An 18,190-nucleotide genomic window follows, 5' to 3' on the forward strand; every position below is an offset into this window, starting at 1 on the left:
GGTACTTGTAAACTAGCCAACTCATTACAGAACTGCAGAAAAGGGATTAATTAGTGTCCTAGCTTAGCTTCAATTATGGAACAATCCATATTCAAATTGTCTGTTGAATATGGTGGCCACTACATGAGAATTCTGGGAATTTAAAGATGACAGCATTGCATTTAGGAAAGAAAAAATACAGTCCAATGACATGGCCAATGTAGGGACTGACATCCATCCCGTGTTCCTCACATAAATACTTTCAGGTCAGAAAGATATCCATATCGTCTCTGCTCAGAGAGGTAGGTTTATCCCTCTGTGGAATAGAACTGGGACAGCATTGCCCTGTTTGTTCCAGCACATGAAGTGCTCTCTCTGTGGTCCTGGAAATGTTGAAAGGACAAAGTCCTTTCTCCCCTACTTCTCCTAATGTGGGGAAGAGCACAGTGGCAAACAAGAGAGATATAAGTAGGTAATAGAAGCTTCATATATAGACAGGTCTGAAATGGAACTCAAAGCCAGAATTTTCAGCCTATATAATTAGGTCATAAATTAGTCTATAATTATCTGGTGCTCATTGTCACCACACTAACAAATTCCTAACCTGTAAATTTTCTTTGATTTTTTAAATCCTTAGGAAATCACAGCTGTCTTTTTCTTCCAGTAATTAGTAGATTTAAATATTTGAAGTCAAGATATATACAAAAGTCATAAATAATATGCATCCTTTCCCTAGGTAGATCTTTTAAGACATTTTAAAGCATAAAAGCAATATGACATTTTAAAGGTTTGTGAATTTCTTGAAAGCAAGCTGCAAAATTGGCCTGGCAAATCCTTAATCCATTTATCCATAGAGTGAAAATGTAACATTTCTATGTGAAAAAGACTAGCAGAAATTATCAGTTCCTTATGTGAGTAGAGCAGAGAAACAAGTGGAATATTCAAGGCTATATTCTGATCCAAGTTGCCTAGCTATATATCTCAGGTAGACTGATTTTAATAGTAACAAAAATTTTGACGAGAGCTTTAGGCTTCCTATCAGCATTGTGTCTAAAAGGACCAATTTTCATGGGTTTTTTTATTTGCATACTTCATTGTACTTTTTCACTTGTCAGGAATCCTGCAGTAACATCAAGTTAACAGGATTCTTGAAGCAATTACCTGAGTTGAAAGCCTTACATCATAACTAAAGACAGTGCACCTAAACCAGGTCTTAATCAACCAAGTTAAAAAGAGTGTCATTACAATAGTGTAAAAACATAATTTATTGCTTTCAGGGAATATCTAACAGTAAAAGATACAACTTGTGGGTTTGGCGCTATTGCAAAAATAAATATGCAACAGGATTGACAGCTTATTGGAAACTCTTGTGGTTTGAATTAGGTTATCAGAAGAATGTGGGCCTATTGACACCATATTCTGTTGTCCTATAGAGGTGGAAGAACATGAAAGAAAGCAATAGATGAACCACGGGACAGACTTTGGCCCCCACTGTAAGGCTTAACCCTGAATTATGTTATTACTGTTAGCATGAATGAGCTGACCCACAATAGCTGTGAATTTGCATGCTCTTGTCCTGTGCAAAACTCAGAGAAGTATTGTTTATCTTAAAATTCTGTCACTGAAACTTAAACATTGTCACTCTACTTTACATTTGCTTATAGGACAAATTTGCTTCAGGATATAACCAGCAGGCTCAGCTGAAAAAATAAACATTTAAGAATATGAGATCTGGATTGAATGGTTTAACCTTAATATTTTGTTTTTTACAAAGCTCTTCATTTCAGTAGAAATTTAGGGATAATCCAGGAGACAGTGAACAAAGAACTACCAACTGATTTTACAGAACAGGAACACTTCTAAACATACTTCAGTATCACAGGACCGAGTGGTTGTGGTGGTGCAAATCTCACCCCTCCCCGCCCCTCCTTGTTGGGCTGCTTGGTGCTAGGTGTGATTCCACCCACATCCCCCAAGATATACATCAATCTGTGGAGATAAGGACTGCTAACGTTAAGGTGCCCCCTTAATGAGCCTGGCTCCTGCCCCTCTCGATTGCTCGGAAAGGGTTAAAATGGCCCATCATCTCCTAAGGGCCTGGCACACCTGTGCCTGGGATGTGGTCAAATGGGAACAATAACAGAGTCACACATTCATCAAGATCTTGTGCAACTGCTGGAAGGCACCAGAATACTTCATTGTTCGAGCTGGGCTTGAGCAAAAGGTATCTGACAAAAGTCAATTATCTTGGACCCTATAAACTGCAACCACAATGGAGACTCTTTGAGCTCTCCTGGATCACAGCGGGCCTGTGACCAGCATCTCCCCTGAGCTGGGATGCCTCTCAGGTACCAAAACCCTTAAGGTGTCGTCTGCTGCCAGAGCTGACCGAAGGCCAGGGAGAAGTCAACCCACTCGAGTCTCAATTATAGCCCGTTGAGGAATGCCAAGGCATTGTGAGTATTTGCTCTAAACTCAAGAAGAGGGAAATTTTCTTTGAGCTAGCTTCTCTTTCACCTGTTCTTTCTCTGTTTATTGGTGTGTGGGTACATACTTCATTCTACTGGCTCCAAATACTTTGTCTCTGTGTGTGTGTTTGTACATTTTGCGTATGCACATGTATATATGTATAAATTAAGGTATCATTAAGTAAGTTAGTGTGAATCCTGTCATTTTAGAATCTGTAAATAAGTCGCTTTTCTTTCTTTCAACATTTCTGAACTATTTTGTAACAATAAATTTGTTAGTCATTAATAAATCTAGATTTCCTACTAAATCATTACTGTGTCAATACTTTTCATCCGCGACAGTGGTATCTCCTAAATGCCCTGCATCACGCAGCCTACTCTTGTGACATTGTCTTGCAGTTTGTATTAGTGTCCTACCTTAAGACATCTTGAGTCATCTGCATAATTAACAAAAAACTTAAAAGGGAGGATCTTGTGCTCTTAGTTATAGAAATAACTTGAAAGGGCTGAAAAACTGGAGAAAAAATATTCCATGCTGTGGCCTTTTTTGTTTTCTCTTTAAAGAGTATGATATTGAAAATATCATGAATCTTTGGGTCATGCAAGTTTTTTGTGGACAGAGGCTGAATTTCAGCCTCAAGACACTGCATCTGATAGCCCATCCCCTTGTATCTGCTCTATTAAAAACTACCCCATGGACAAATCATGATCCTAAGAGTTAGTTAAAAGTAACCTCAAACCTTTCACCCTTTTTGTGCTCACAAAGTAATCTAAACCCAGCACATTAAGAGAGACATCAAAGAGTCCCCACTGGTTTTTGTAGGTGCAACTTCTGAGTCTCTTACTTCCTACTTTAGAGATAAGCCATGCAAAGACTTCATTCTGGCCCTTTGCCCCCAAAAGAGTTTTTACTGAAATGTGTATTGCAGTGGAAAGATAAATACTCAGAGTTACAGAAATCAATACAGCAAAATTCAATAAATAACAACAAACATCTACTGGACAAGACCTAAACTTTTACTATGCTTGTACAATATAGACACTTCTTTTGTACATTCACATTCACAAAAAATATAACAACTTTCTGATTTTAAAGACAGGCAAAATGTGAGGCATACGTTCCATTGCCGTCTTCAGAAGCTCCTCAGATCACTGTCTAAGAGCTCTCTGGAACCAGAACCAGAAACTCAAATGATATTAAACTGCATCACACATATAAATTTAGATCTCAAATTCACTTTAAACTATGGATGCAAGCTACAAAATACAGATCCAGATCTCATTAGCCTCAAGGTCTGCAGCTATCTGAATCTGACATTTTGACTTGGAGCCGTTTCTACTAGGAGTCAGAAAAAAATTTTCTCATTTTCCATTTAGTCATTCCCAGCATGTTTTGCTTACGATTTTTTTTTCACTCTGTCCCCACACTAAGAAGCCATTGAACCATCTGTAGTATTCAGATAATAATTTTCTTAGCTATAACTATATAATTGCACTAATGAGGGCTACTGGAGAGTCTGCTATATTCCATTTCCAAAGACATTATTATAGTTTGATCTTTTGCATATGCAGGCATCACTCCACCTTATAGATGTGGTGAAATGTATAAGAGACCATTTCTTAAAGAAACACTGTACTGGAGCAATGTATATAAATATCAAATGGCAAAACTATAGAGAAATACCATTTTAGAGAGTCTGAAACTGTTTACCATGTGGACAGAATTCAGATGGTAGTTTTTGCTATAAGAAAATAATTAAAAAATAGTCTGGAAAAGTTAAAAAATATTTTGTTTTAAAATTTTTCAACCTATTGTTTAAAAATTATGTTTTCACTTTAAAATCCACCAACATTTATTATTTCTTATAAGAACTGAAGGAGTTAAACTTCTACAGGTTACATGTCTCTTTAATTGTTCCTTTATTGTAGGAAACCCCAAATAAAATTCCCTTTGGTAATTAACCAACATTTGTTTCCATTTTTCAACTGAGATTGTGAACCAAAAGACCACCTTTAGATCACACCCACCTAAAAAGGCAGTATTACTAACCACAGCAATAGATCAGACTCTCCAAAGGGCCAGACCTCAGACTTAGTTAATGGAAGTCCCCAAGAACTTAATATGATCTCAGGCCACAAGATCAAGATAATTATTCAGCTACTAGCTGGACAATCTTTAGATGCAGTCTTCACATTGGCCTTTTCAGGATTTGCACAGTGCTCCCTCTGCAGAAAGAAGGTGATGCAGGAATTCGCTTTGTAGCCTTTGCATAAGGGTCCTTGTACTAGCACTCTACACTGAGTTCATGCTCACCATCTTCTCAAATAAAAATTATATGTTACATGTAAGAGATTCCTAATAACTCTTCACAATATGACCTGTCTGTGCCCTTTATAAGCACGCAGCCTCTGCCATCAGCCTCTGATGACACAATAGCCTCTCCATTCATGTCCAAAGTCCTCCAGCACAGAAGTGCCTTCTTAAATGGAGAGAGCATTTTGAAAATGCATTCCTCAGTTTAATGATGAAAAATGAATATGAGAATAAAAGAATTCCTGTCATTTCCTTGTATACAAGACTCTCCTTGCAAAAATCAATCCCTGCCATTTTGGAACAGTATCACTAATGAAATTAACATAATCAAGAACTGCAAAGGCATTGATTACTAAACACAAAGCTAATAAGAGCTTTGAACGAGATTCTGATGCCACTGAAGCCTTACAGAATCTGGCCAGGATTTCTCTCTCTATCATCAAATAATCCCAGTGAAAAGCTAAACATCTCTAACTATAAGCAGGTGATAAATCCAAGGTTCTACAAGACACTGGCCCCTAATGACGTAAAAAAATTCTGTGCTCTCCAGACCCAAACTTGTCTTGCCAGTTCAGATTCATTCAAAAAATTGTCCCAGTATGCTTCCTGCCAGATCATCTATCCTCTACCCTACAACCAGCATGAAGCACAAAACTGGCAGCTCTCATTTTTTTTAACAGAATTAGCACTAATCATAGCTTTGTGATGGATCCAGACCAAATCTTTAAAGACAGACGATTCAAAGATGCACACAGCAGGTATGGATGAAGCTGGAACCTCATTGACTTCACTGAGATGATGTGTGATGTTAAAGTAAAACACATAAAATCTTACTTGGATTATGCCCAAACCACTCTGTAACTTCATCCATGAAGGAATGTGAATCAATGATCCTTCTAAGCAGTTCAGTCATGCAACTCTGTGTGTGGATAAATCTGTACTTTCTTTTCTTATGCATCTCCTAGATTCACCTGTCAGGTGCCTGATAGCTTAAACTGTAGTGTCAGTAAATGTCCGTGTAATTATAAATGCAATGTTTTTGCCCAACACACTTAAAAACTTCACAGATTCAACCTGTTTTACTGTTCTTGGAAATTTCAGAGATCCAAACTCTCTAATTAAGCATTGCTTAGTTTTCACATTTTTTCATTCTGTGAACCCATAACAATTTGCACAGCTGAGGTCCCTCAGCCCCACATCTCATGGTCTTACAGTAAGAGCTGTACCCCAGTTACCCTGATTTAAAGACAATCCACATCCAATGGATCCCAATCCAATGGATGTGGATTCACTTGAATGACCAGGACCAGATTGGGCAAAGCAAATGGAGTGGAGTAAGTAATTAAGGGAACGACGTATCAAATGAGACCCTACAGGTATTTTCCATCTCCAATAGCTGAGTCACTGTCTTTTTTCGCCCAATAAGATCTGAGGCAATAAAAAGCCTCCAAAGACCTCACTCTTTTGCTAATGTCCAAAATGGTCTTTGTTTGCGTAGAAACAACGTAGAAAGATATAAAAATAGGCTTAAATTAGCATATTGCCAAATTGGTCTACTGTAACAAGTGCTTTGAAGTCTGGCATGCTGACTGATTCCCCACAGGAAGTTGAGTGCTCTGAAAACAATTAAGAACAAAAAAGGGGCAGGGGGGAGGAGAGAGGGAGCAGGCGAGTACAGTAGTTAAATTAAGCAAAGTGAGCCTTGGAATAGTCAAGGGACTAAACAAGCCATCGAATCACTTAATAACAGCACTTCTTTAGCAGCAGAGATAGAAAACACCAACTGGATTTTTAGAAACTGAGACATTAAGGCTTGAAAAAGCAGAATGACAGAAGTTTAAATTAAATAAATGAAAATTACTTCAGAATATAATAGAAGGTAATAAGGCACCAAAACTGCCAGCAGTTATAGCAGCTAATCCTGTGTTCTAAAATTGATCCTAATATAAAAGCATTGTGCAATTTAAAAGTAATAAACATAATAATCCCTGCCATTTTACATAATAAATAAATCTTAACTACGTTTCCCATTTGTATAAAGCCTTGTGAAATGACGGGTTTGGTTGTTAAAAAAATCCAAATGTTTGTTTCACAAAGATATTATAGTGGTGCTGTGGAATATATTCTGAGGGGGGAGGTTAAAATATATAAACATAACTATATCTGAAAAACCACATACGCCACACAAAGACCTTTCAGATTATACAATAAACATTTTACACTGTGGAATACCTTCTCTATAACATTTTGTCTACACTGAAATGCATAATCACATACTGAAAGATGGTTACTATTATTATTATTAATGTTATGGTAGCATGCAGGGGAACTACTGTAAATTAGCAACAGTATCTGTCCCAAAGATCCTGTGATGCAGATAAGCAAAACAGGTAGAGGTTTCACCATCTGTGTTTTACCAAATAGCAGTGAGGTGCAGGGAAGATTAAAGGTTTACTCCAATTAAGTAGTGAATCTCCAAGTAACTGATAGTTTCTGGATCAGGTCCCAAATTACTGGTCTAAGGAAACAGAAGGCTGTGGTTCAGCTGGGACCTGAACCTACATCCTTGTGTTCCCTAATCATGGCTTAGCACAAACTCATCAGAAATTCTGTTCCTTTGGGCCCTCTCTCTTTACAAGCCCCCCTCACAGGCACTCCCGCACCTCCGTGGTGTGGCACCCAAGAGTCATTTCAAGGAACGTAGCTCTCTGTCTCAAAGCAATATGTCTCAAATGGGCAAGATAGGGTTTTAAGCCTCAAGAACTTCCCTGTCTTTTCCCCCTGTCACCTTCTGCTCCCTCCTTTATACACACACAGTGGCACCTCTATATTTTGGTCATCCCCACTACCAGTGTTAGGACAAGGTCATACTATTTTTAAAAAACTTTGATAACTAACTTCTGATAACAAGACTTCAGTAACTAACCTTTCTGGTTGCCAAGAAAAGTTCTGGAATCTCCACCCTCAGAGGTGTTTAAGACTCAGCTGGACAAGGCCCTGAGCTAGCTGATCTTGTTGGACCTGCTTTGAGCAGGGGGCTTGGACGAGATGATCTTCAGAGGTCCTTTCTAGACTAAATTACTTTATGATTCTATGTTATGTATTTTTTACTTTAGGTGTCTTCCTGACATGCTAAAAAAATAATTTATTTCAAACCCCCACCCAACATTTCTTATCTTAGAGAAAACAGTCCACGTGTCCCTCAAGGTACAGAGAAGTACTATAAAAATGAACTAGATATTTCTACAAAGCATGTCTGCTGATAACATGGAAGTCCTGTACCCCTTCTAAGTCTTTCTAAAGTCCTAAAGAGAAAGAAATGCACTTATCCTTTGTTCTCTTGCAACTCAAAGCCCATACAGTATGTGAGAACTCTAAACACTGAGGTTGTAGGACAAGCCAGGAGACCCATGCTGACCTCAACAGCCTAAAGAATCACCTTTATTGTACAGTAACTGTTCTTTGAGGATGTGTTATTATGGATGCCACTGTAGAAGATCAGTAAATATTATCCTGTCAGAATAGCAGCTTTGAGAAAATCCAGCTACCTTGAATACTGGTTTATGTTACTGCATTCCCAAATTTAGTAACCAAGGAAAAGCTGGAGAGCTTGATACTGACATTCACACTTCTGGCCAAAATAGCATGTATCAGGAAGAATAATTTGAAGTGGGAGATCTACAGAACTCTCTCAGAAGGGACTTCTGCACAAGTCTTACTATGTTTCAGTTCCTCTCTGGACTATCTAACCACTACACAAACCTTAAGCCAGAAATACTATAAAATAAAACTAAGTAGTACTTCTCTGTAAGTAAAAAAACATAGTCTAGAAAAGCTAAGTGAGAGGGAAACCTGTTCAAGGTGAGGCTGGAGAAGACTGTGGAGATTATGGCTTGTCTTATGAATGAAACTCCATTCAAACTTCTTTTTGCCTATATCAACAACCTTCTTCATTTTGAAAAGTATCTTATAACTTTCATGTCTTATCTCAAGACTTCCTGGTCATCCTGGAACAACCTTTTTGTAAAGCACTAGGATTTTATCACAGACAATTATCAGGTAAGGAGAAAGGAGCAGGGTGTGATCTAGCCATGGCCCTGTGAGGTTTGGTGGAGGAGATCTGAAAACAGAGTAAGTATCTAACAGACTTGCACTACTCAGTTCAAAAGCCACCACATGAATGCCACTATATCACCTTCAAGCTTAAAAATCACTTCAGTTGGAAATCTCCTTAGACAGTATGAAACATCAGCATTTGTTTGCTACTATTCTTTTTATTGATTGTTCTCACCTTTTATTATTTCCTCTTCCTTCTTTAATATTATGCATTAATATTACAGTACCACCTATAGCAACAAATTAAAACTGCAGCTTCCATCAGAAACATGATCCTAGGTTCTGTACAAATCTCACTGGTATTAAGATACAGTCCCTTGCTCAAAGTGGCAAAAATAAAGGTGACAGAAACAAAATCAAAGCAAAAAGAGGTGTCCCAGCTCATGTCACATGTCAACAGCAGAACAGGTTTCTTAATTCCAAGTCCAAGCACCACATTGCTTTACTTTTTTCTTTGACACTTTGCCTTTTGCCTCTATGTCTCTTCTTCTCATACCTTACAGCTGAATATTTATGCCTGAGAATGTGTGTGTCTCTGAATGCATGATCTACAACTCAACTAACTTGTATACAGACAATTTCAGTAGTTAGTATCTGTTTAAGCTTCAATTCTTTTATTAATAGAAGCCTGGAGACTGGAAACAGCAGTACGGAGATATTATCTGACTCGGTCAAAAATAAGATTGGGTTAGAATACAGGCCTTTTGGTGCTCCAGTTATAAAACTGTTAATTTTTATGAGCAGAAGCAAGCAACTACTACTCTTGGTCAGACGTATCTGTAACCAGATTCTCACAATACCAAGGCTGTGCTAATAAAACCTATCTGCTAGCATCTGGTGCCTCCCTAATATGACTACATAAAACAGGTCCATGAGTGGGCCAAATGTGCTCACAAGCCTGCAAAGAAACATCAAGTCCCCACTGGATAAGGCTTCTTCATTCACGGAAGTCAGTTACTGTCCTGCTAGGGGAACAAAAAATAAATCAAAAGAGTTTCACTTTGTATGCATTCCTGGTCAGCACTAAACATCTTTCTGGGTAGCAAGTGAAAATATAGGAGATTTTAAATGCTTTCTTTGAAAGTAGAAAAATATATCTTTTAGGCAATCAAGCGTTAACTGTGAGAATTAAAAATATCTGTTCCATATGTTCAAGTCCCAAGTAAAGTAATATTAAGTATGTACAAGAAAGTTCAGGTAGGAAGAGCAAATGATTAAAATAAAAGTCCCTTGGGTCAAAATGCAAGAGTAGTGGACATAGATAAAGTACCAGGGAAAGGAGATGAAATACAAACAGGATGTGCTGCAGTGTCCAAATGAGACACATTACTAAAAAAAGTGTTGCATCATTAACCACTCCATCAACTGGCTCTGCCAGGACTGCAATGGACTTTCTATTGCCAACACCAAGTCCACTGACAGCACAGAAACCTTGGAGAATATGAGGATCTAAGATCACTCTCTTGTATGTTTGCTAGTCTCACTTTAATACTTCAAAACAGAGGAGGGAGAAAATTCATAAGCAAACTTAAAGAGAAACAGCAGTTACAGTAGCGGCTGAAAAATAATTTCAGTTGTGTGATAGGGCTCTAAATATATGACTGAGATCAGTATCTTCTGTTAGGTCAGTTAGTTCCTGGTCTTCAGTGGGTGTGATATGTGCTGTCCACAAGTTTCACTGCTTTTGTTGCTGGTGCTGGGGTAGCTCTCTAGAAGTCATCTAGTGCTCTGAACAGAAAACATTCCAAGTCTTTCAATATCCCAAATGAATAATTCTGACCTGTACCCATACACTCAAACTAAAGTGCTGAATGCCACCAATTTGTGGCGCAGTCCACAGAAACTGATAATCTTCAATGCCTCTAGAATCAGTCCCTAAATGATGAGCCCTGTTCGTCCTCCCTGGCATTCCCCAGTACACAGCCCACTGTGTGACCTTCCTGAGCAGCTCCAGACGCCAATTTTAAGCACTGCTAGAACTATTAATTCAGAGGGGGTAGTTCTAGATAAAAAAGAAGTTTGTATAAATGCAGTTAAATGTTATCTGTAGGTAAGTGCATAGAAAATCCAGTCTCCATTGTAAAAATAATTAACTGCAGTGTTTTACAAAACAAAATATTTTCATTTCTCCAATCAGAGCGATTTTAATAATTTTTTTCAGTTTGTTTAAAAATGTTTATTCAGATCTAACAAAATTTATTCAATTTTTAAAATTACTATTTTTAGAGGGTGCCATAAAACCACCATCGATTGGTCTATTCTACTGCTAAGCAAATTCCATGTAAATTTTCAGACAAAATTCTTAGCAACTGGAAGAGTTAAAGGAAAAATACCTTTTATTCTTACTTTATGAAATACACAAAGCAAATGTGGATTATTTATATCCATTCTTTCATTTTCATGTCAGTGAAGAAGCCAGTACCTCCTTTAGCATGGTTTATACCTTCACACACACACGTACATACACAAAAAGCCACCAACAAGAACAAGAAAAACATGGTTAAAAATAGGATCCTCTTGATTGCAATCCCACAGAAACTGGCAAAAGGACTTGGGGACATGAAGCTCCTATTAGACTGTTTGTTTTTAATTGACTAGATTTCAAGTTGACAGTGGCCCTTTTAACAGTGTACAGAACAAAACAGCACCACATGGCCAGCAGGATCCATTTTAAAGTGGTGCTCTCTTATGTCCCCTGCTGAGGACTGCACCATATGAGCCATCAGTAACGCCAAGTCAAAGGCCAACCATCAATAAAGCTCTTGCTGTGATCAAGAATATGTAAACAATGGACCAGCCACTTCTAGTGGTAGTTATAGCAGAGTTAAAGCTGGAGTAGCACATACCTGACAGTTTTTTTCTCTGAAATGTTACAAAATATAATATTTTATCTGGACACTGTTGTTTGCAGTAAATATTTTAGTGCAGACTGTACTCTGCACATAATTAATTTAATAGAATATGATAGAGACTACTTGTCTAGATATAAAGCCTGTGAAAGTCAGTGGGAACTTTTCTATTCAATTCACGGGTCCCTGAATTTGGTCTATAGTCAATACATTGCAGCCCAGATATCACAGTGATGAGAAATAAATAAATAACATACAGACATGTCCTCTCATCACATACACTCTTAAAAGTGTGCTTTTATTTAGTAGTTCAACACATCTAGGCTAAGCTTCTCTTCATAGGTGTACGTGGGCATGGAGTTAAAAATTCCTACAACAGAAGTTCACTAAGAACAGGTTATTAGAAGGAAAAGACCCATAGAATTTAATAGGGATTGTTGCTTTTCTTCATCCTTCTTACATTCCTGCTATAGGATGGATTAAGCTTTCTGTAGGAAGGATTTACTTCTATATATCCTGGAATAGTTCCCCTAAATCCTGTTAGCTTCATTTTGCGGGGTGGGTTTCTCCACAATTCGTGCACCTATAAAACTTAACTGGACAAATTAAGAAAATCATATAAAGCCCCTTGCAAGGACATACTTTCTCTGACCTTAATCAACAATTTGTTGCCATCCATCCCTGCACATGACTCATCCCATTCTGTCATATTACAATTGACAAGGACATATAACGCCACAAAAGAAGTTGATGGACATCTGCTCCAGAGCATTAGCTACCTTGCTCCATGCTCTTGAGATCTGGCTGTGCCTTTTGACAGCTCTCCAAGTACATTTCCCCATTTCTAGAATGAAACTGAACCTTTGCACTTTATTATTATTATTATTGTTCTCTTTCAGCAAAAAGGTAATTGGGCATGAAAAGTTCAAATCCATTAAATAGCAACTCAATTTAAAATATTTTCCATCCACCAAGCAAGGTCCTATTCATTATGCTGACACTGTACTCCACCTCTGTGCCAAGTGGATCACTCAAAGATGCCCCCCACCACTTTCCTGACATTTCATGTGACAAGTAAATCTGCTGTGCACACATTGCTTTATAGGGCATCCCAGTTTTGTATAAATAAAAGCAACATTTTTTTACAGCACCTTTAAATTCCCAAGATGAATTCTGTAACTATTGAGATACTTTCAAGTAAACTATTTCTGCTTAGTCTCTCCTCTGGATATTGTGGCAGACAGACACACCTTCTAAGCTTTATTTCTGTTTCTGTACTCACTTCAAGTTTTTGAACAGCCTCAGTCCCATTCTGATTACCCTACTGCTAATCACAAATCATAAAATGTATTTACTTATCAAAAACAATAGCAGACACTTAAAATATAAATTGCATAGTTCTCTAGGAACCTCAGTAGAAGAATTCAGATGTTGCAGTTACTTGGTGCCTTATTAATTTTAAAAAGCAAAACAAACCAAAACATTCTAATGCTTCAGCCACAGGTTAAATATTCTGTTTTCACAAAGCTCACTTTTTTCCATAAGTTTTTCTTAGTATAAGTTTACTGTACAGAGACACTATTTGGCCTTAATATCCATTATAAATTTCTTCTTTAAAGCTAGCAAAATACTTTCCCCCTACAACTCAATCTGCCAGAGATGCAGAGCACAGCTACTTTATTCTTCACAGGCCCAGTCCAAAAACCTAATAAAAAAAGCCAAAGAGGGACATCTAGTGGTACCATGCACGAAATTAAGAACGAGCAGAGGGAGGAAAAACCTACTGCCATGCCTATGGATCTGAGAGAATCACTCATTTCTTATCAGGAATGAAGAAAGGTTGAAAGAAAGATCAAAATTAAAGAAAGGAAAAAGAAAGACTGGATCTTTCTTATGAAAACATCCCTTTAAGAGTACAGAGGAACACCCACACGAAAAGTACTTAAGTTGCTAGCCCTGCTGTCTGAGAAATGCAGCCTATAAAACAGACCACACCTGCCCACAGGTTTGATGTGAAAATCCCATAGTAAACAACTTTGTGTTGTAAAGCTACCCAGTGTCAAATAAATGAAGGAGTCATGCAAGCTAGAACATAACTGCAGGCTTGTTAAGGAAGACTGAGTTTGTAGTGTCCCTTTCTACCAAAAAAGATACCTTTATAGAAATTATACAGAGGTCTCTTAGACACCTAGAGTTTAAGAATTTTAACCTACCTGGAGCACTTTTGTGGGAATTCCACATACACCAATCCCTATAGCTCCTCTCTGAAATGAGGGTTAAAGAGATGAAGCTCAGAAATTCTTCCAAGAAATGTAGGACAAACTACAGAGCTGAACCCTTCCTGCCCATCTCCCAAACAAACTCACCCTTGCTCTAAAGGTCCTTTCTGATTTCCATGAATGTATTGTAGTGAAAAGGGATACTTTTCCATAAATTTGAAAACAAGTGTCTTATATGACTTTCCACACACACACACACACACACAAAAAAATAATCACACTCTCCAGTGCTGTAGGTGTGATGTCATTTTGGGGGCAGTTTCATAGGCTATTCTTCACAATCACACAATGCCAAGTCCTACCTCCCACAGCAGTGGTCTGTATGACACAAGTGCCTTAAGGGGCCACTGATTCAACAGAATTAGCTACCAAGTTGACCCAGCCCATGGGTACTCTCCATTCTGATTTGAGGTATTTATAATCCTCTTTGCAAATATTTAATGACTGATGCACAAGGGAAAACATTCTTAAAAATAAGCTTATTTTAAATAGAGATAGTAAAGTGGGTTTATAAAATAAAACCACAGAAGCAGAAAGCTACCTGTCTCTCTCATAACACTTCTTCTACTGGTCTTCATCCAGTTTGCTGCTTGGTGCTGTGCTAAACTATCATTATTTTCCTCCTTTTATTCCTCCCTTTCTTTTTTTTCTGCAGGATTGACACTACCTTCTGAATTTATTCCCCCTCACTGGACAAGCAGTACCCATGAAACAAACACCCTTCTTTTTTTCTTTTTTTTTAAAAAGACAGGTTTCTTGGAACTTCCTCTTCTTAAGTCCACCAACACATGAGATGTAGAATAAAAGAAAGATGCTGTCAGCGATGGTGCACACTGGGATCAACCAGTAAAGAACTAGATATAAAAGCTGCAGCTAAAATAATGTCCTTCAATGAATAGAAATAAATTACGTTTAAATGTGTTTCCATGGCAAAAGCAGCCACCTGGCATGCAGGTCAGTACTCGGAAATGCTGTGTCAAGGAATGGAGACTGACTAGTTAATAGAAGTCAGCCACCATTCCCCTGCCCATATTACAACTCAGTAGGCTTTGAAGCAAGAATGCTGGAGTAATTTTCCACTCTTTTATAGGTATCCACTTCAAGATGCTTCACTCCAGGCTAGCAAGGGATGCCCGACATCACTGTAGTACTACTCACAGAATTTATGACATAGGATCATGATTACAACTTCATACACTGCAAATATTTGTGCAGTATACAGTCCCATGTGTGCATATGCACCATAACATATATTCCTAAAAATGCTCAATTAGCACTACTGTACAGAAAAAAAACTTCAAGCATTATACCTCACATTTCTCATGCCCATTTTTAAAACAGAAGAGTAGTATTTACATGTGGAAAGGGCCTCTACATTTTTGTTTTTCCAAGAGTGTACACTAGTAAAGAGCAGAGTGCTTTGTAGGAGGAAAGCACCTGCTTAAAGTATTTAATATTTCTCCTTGCACTGCAATAATTTAATGATAACTGTCTTGATTAAAAAAAAAAAAAAAAAAAAACACAGAGCCAACAAAAAGAACCTATGCTGTTTTTAAAGACTAATTTTAGCATGCATGTATTCCAGAGAGAAACAATATCATAGAAAAGAGTGAATCAGTGCCTGTCTCCCAAAGTCTCTGAATGGAGAACACACATCTTTCAGGAAGTCACGCTCTGATTAAACTAACCTCAGCAGAAGGGCAGCCATTCTGTGGCATATTTTCCACTAGAGGTCAGGCTGAAGGAGCTAATGATCAATTTTAGCCTTCAAAATTTGAGTGGGAGTAACTAATCAAGATTTGGAAATCTGAAAATCAGTATTTAAATAATACTGCTTTGCTTCACTTAAAGTGAATCACAAGGATGTATTTTTCTAAGTGTCCAACAGCTGGACGTATTTAATCATGAGAGTATTTTAATGTATGTCAATACAACCTTTCACAAAGCACTTGACGTGCCATCTCAGTTGGCAGGACAAGGTTTGGAAAACAGAAAAGTTCTTCCTAAACTTCAGCCTTGAAATGAAAAACATGTTAGTTTGAATAATAACAGACAACATTTGTGTTACTTCTAAAAGGGTATTTTTAAAGTCTCGCTTTTTATTTTTCGCTTTTAGAAAGGACATACATTACAAGCATTTTCCAGTAAAAATTTAGATTGAATTTGTTTCTGTAAATAACCAGGAAGAGACACAGCTAGGCATGGGCTATATGACCATAACAGGCTTCAGGTGACTAGAAAATTTTTCAAAACCCCGAAGTGATTTGAATTAGGAGTGTAAGCTTTTCTTTTCCTGTATTTTGGCGACTTATGCAATTCCATCACTTCCAGAAACATTGACACAGCTACTTGAAATAAATACCTTGAAGGCACTGAAGTTCAGAGATACACTTACTTCTGAAAAAGCAAGGAAACATTTAATGTATCATTTATAGTTTTAAACGCCTGCTTTGTTGTGAAAGGACATGAAGTCATGCTCAAAGGGTAAGTCCTAGCTCAGTCGTCTTTGCCAGTCACTAGTCCTCTCAACAACTCACTGCCTCCAGCGCATATGCTGCAGCCATGAAAACGAGGACAAAGTAACTTTGGCCAAAGCCACGTAAGCATTTACCCATAGAGTTGAAAACTAAATTGAGGAATTGTTCACATGTTTACACTTCTGTAAACGAAGCAGCCCATGAAATTCACTCAAGAGATGAAATCAACTAACTAGGTCAAGCTGTCAGCTAGCATTTTAAAGTACCTCATGGTCAACTATTAGAGCCACTTCAAAGATACTGAGTACTCTAGAGAGGTAAGAATATAAAATGCCAGGAATAATGGGCAAAGAGAATAAAACTTTAGTTTCTCCAGTTGCCTAAGATTAGTGGTGGGAATAACAAGCAAAATAAACAGAAATGAAGCCTAGAAGATTTTGGTTTGACCTCTTTTTATGTGTCTACAATGGACTAGCTTTTTCTGTACTTTCACCAGGTCAAAAGCAGTATACCTGCTGATAACAGCCAGTTGCTTCATCAGAGTTACAGATTATTTTAATGATTTTGTAACAGAACCTGATAAAGCAGTCAGAAATCCACATGTGCATATTTTAAAAGGTGAAAATACAGCTTAGCTCAGTAATACATTCAACTAACACACTCTTTTTCCTTTATTAGTTCTCCTGAAAATAAGGTAACCTTTTAAAATTTCCAGCTGTACAACTGGTACAGTATACCTCTCTAAGGCATGGCCTGCAGAAATGCAAGAGCCGTTTGACAAGGACCACTCCAACACACTTCCGTGGAGCTGGCAGTCAGAGTTTGCCTGAAGCTGGTAAGGCAGATTTCCCAGATTGAACACGTACCCCACCCAGATGCACAGATGGTATTTGTGGGAGCAAAGGAAAATAAAATATAGGTTTAAAATAAATGCAAGAGAAACACAGAATAATATTGAATCACTCTAGGTACTTCTAAGGGTTTCCATTTATCTTTTTAACTTCTCAGCACATAGTGAATGTATGCTCAGGGTTTTGAAACCACCAAACAAATGGAAGGGATTTGAAACTAGTTTTGTTTCAAATGTAAGATCACAGAAATAAAGACAGGCTCCAGGTATTTCTCTTCAGAATGAGATTTCTGTATGGAAGTTTGATGCAAAAGGAGTTAAAAATGCTGTTCCTGCATATGTCTGGCAATGACAACTAGGCTTGTCAGAAGAGCCTTTCTGATGCTAAAAGAAAGGACTCCCTCTGCTGCTGAATTTCAAATGGGTTCCTATGCATGGTGGCTACTTTCCCGCTGTTTTAAATGGATAGAAAGACACACAGCTGAAAGAAGAGACAAGCTACAAAGAAGTGAGGAAAATACAGCTTTAGATGGTAGTATCACAACATAAGGAAGCAAGAGTAGCCACAGAGCGATCAATCCAGGTTGGCAGGTTGACTCTGACAATGACTAGTTTGGGCCCCAGCTCAAGGCCACAGTCTCACCCCTTCTCCCTCCATTGCTAGTCCTTCTAAAACCAGGAAGAGCTGATGGCCGATCTTACCTTGTTACAATGATACTGTCCAAGGTAGCTGGTCTCAAGATGCCATGAAAAGCTAGCAGAGAAAGAAGGAATAGGAGGAAAACAGCACAAGTTGGGAGTGGTGGAGAAAGATGTGAAGAAACACGAAAGCCTGCGTTTCCCATTGGAGTCTCTGGT

Source organism: Strix uralensis, chromosome 5 (genome assembly GCF_047716275.1).
Source record: "Strix uralensis isolate ZFMK-TIS-50842 chromosome 5, bStrUra1, whole genome shotgun sequence".
NCBI lineage: Eukaryota > Metazoa > Chordata > Aves > Strigiformes > Strigidae > Strix > Strix uralensis.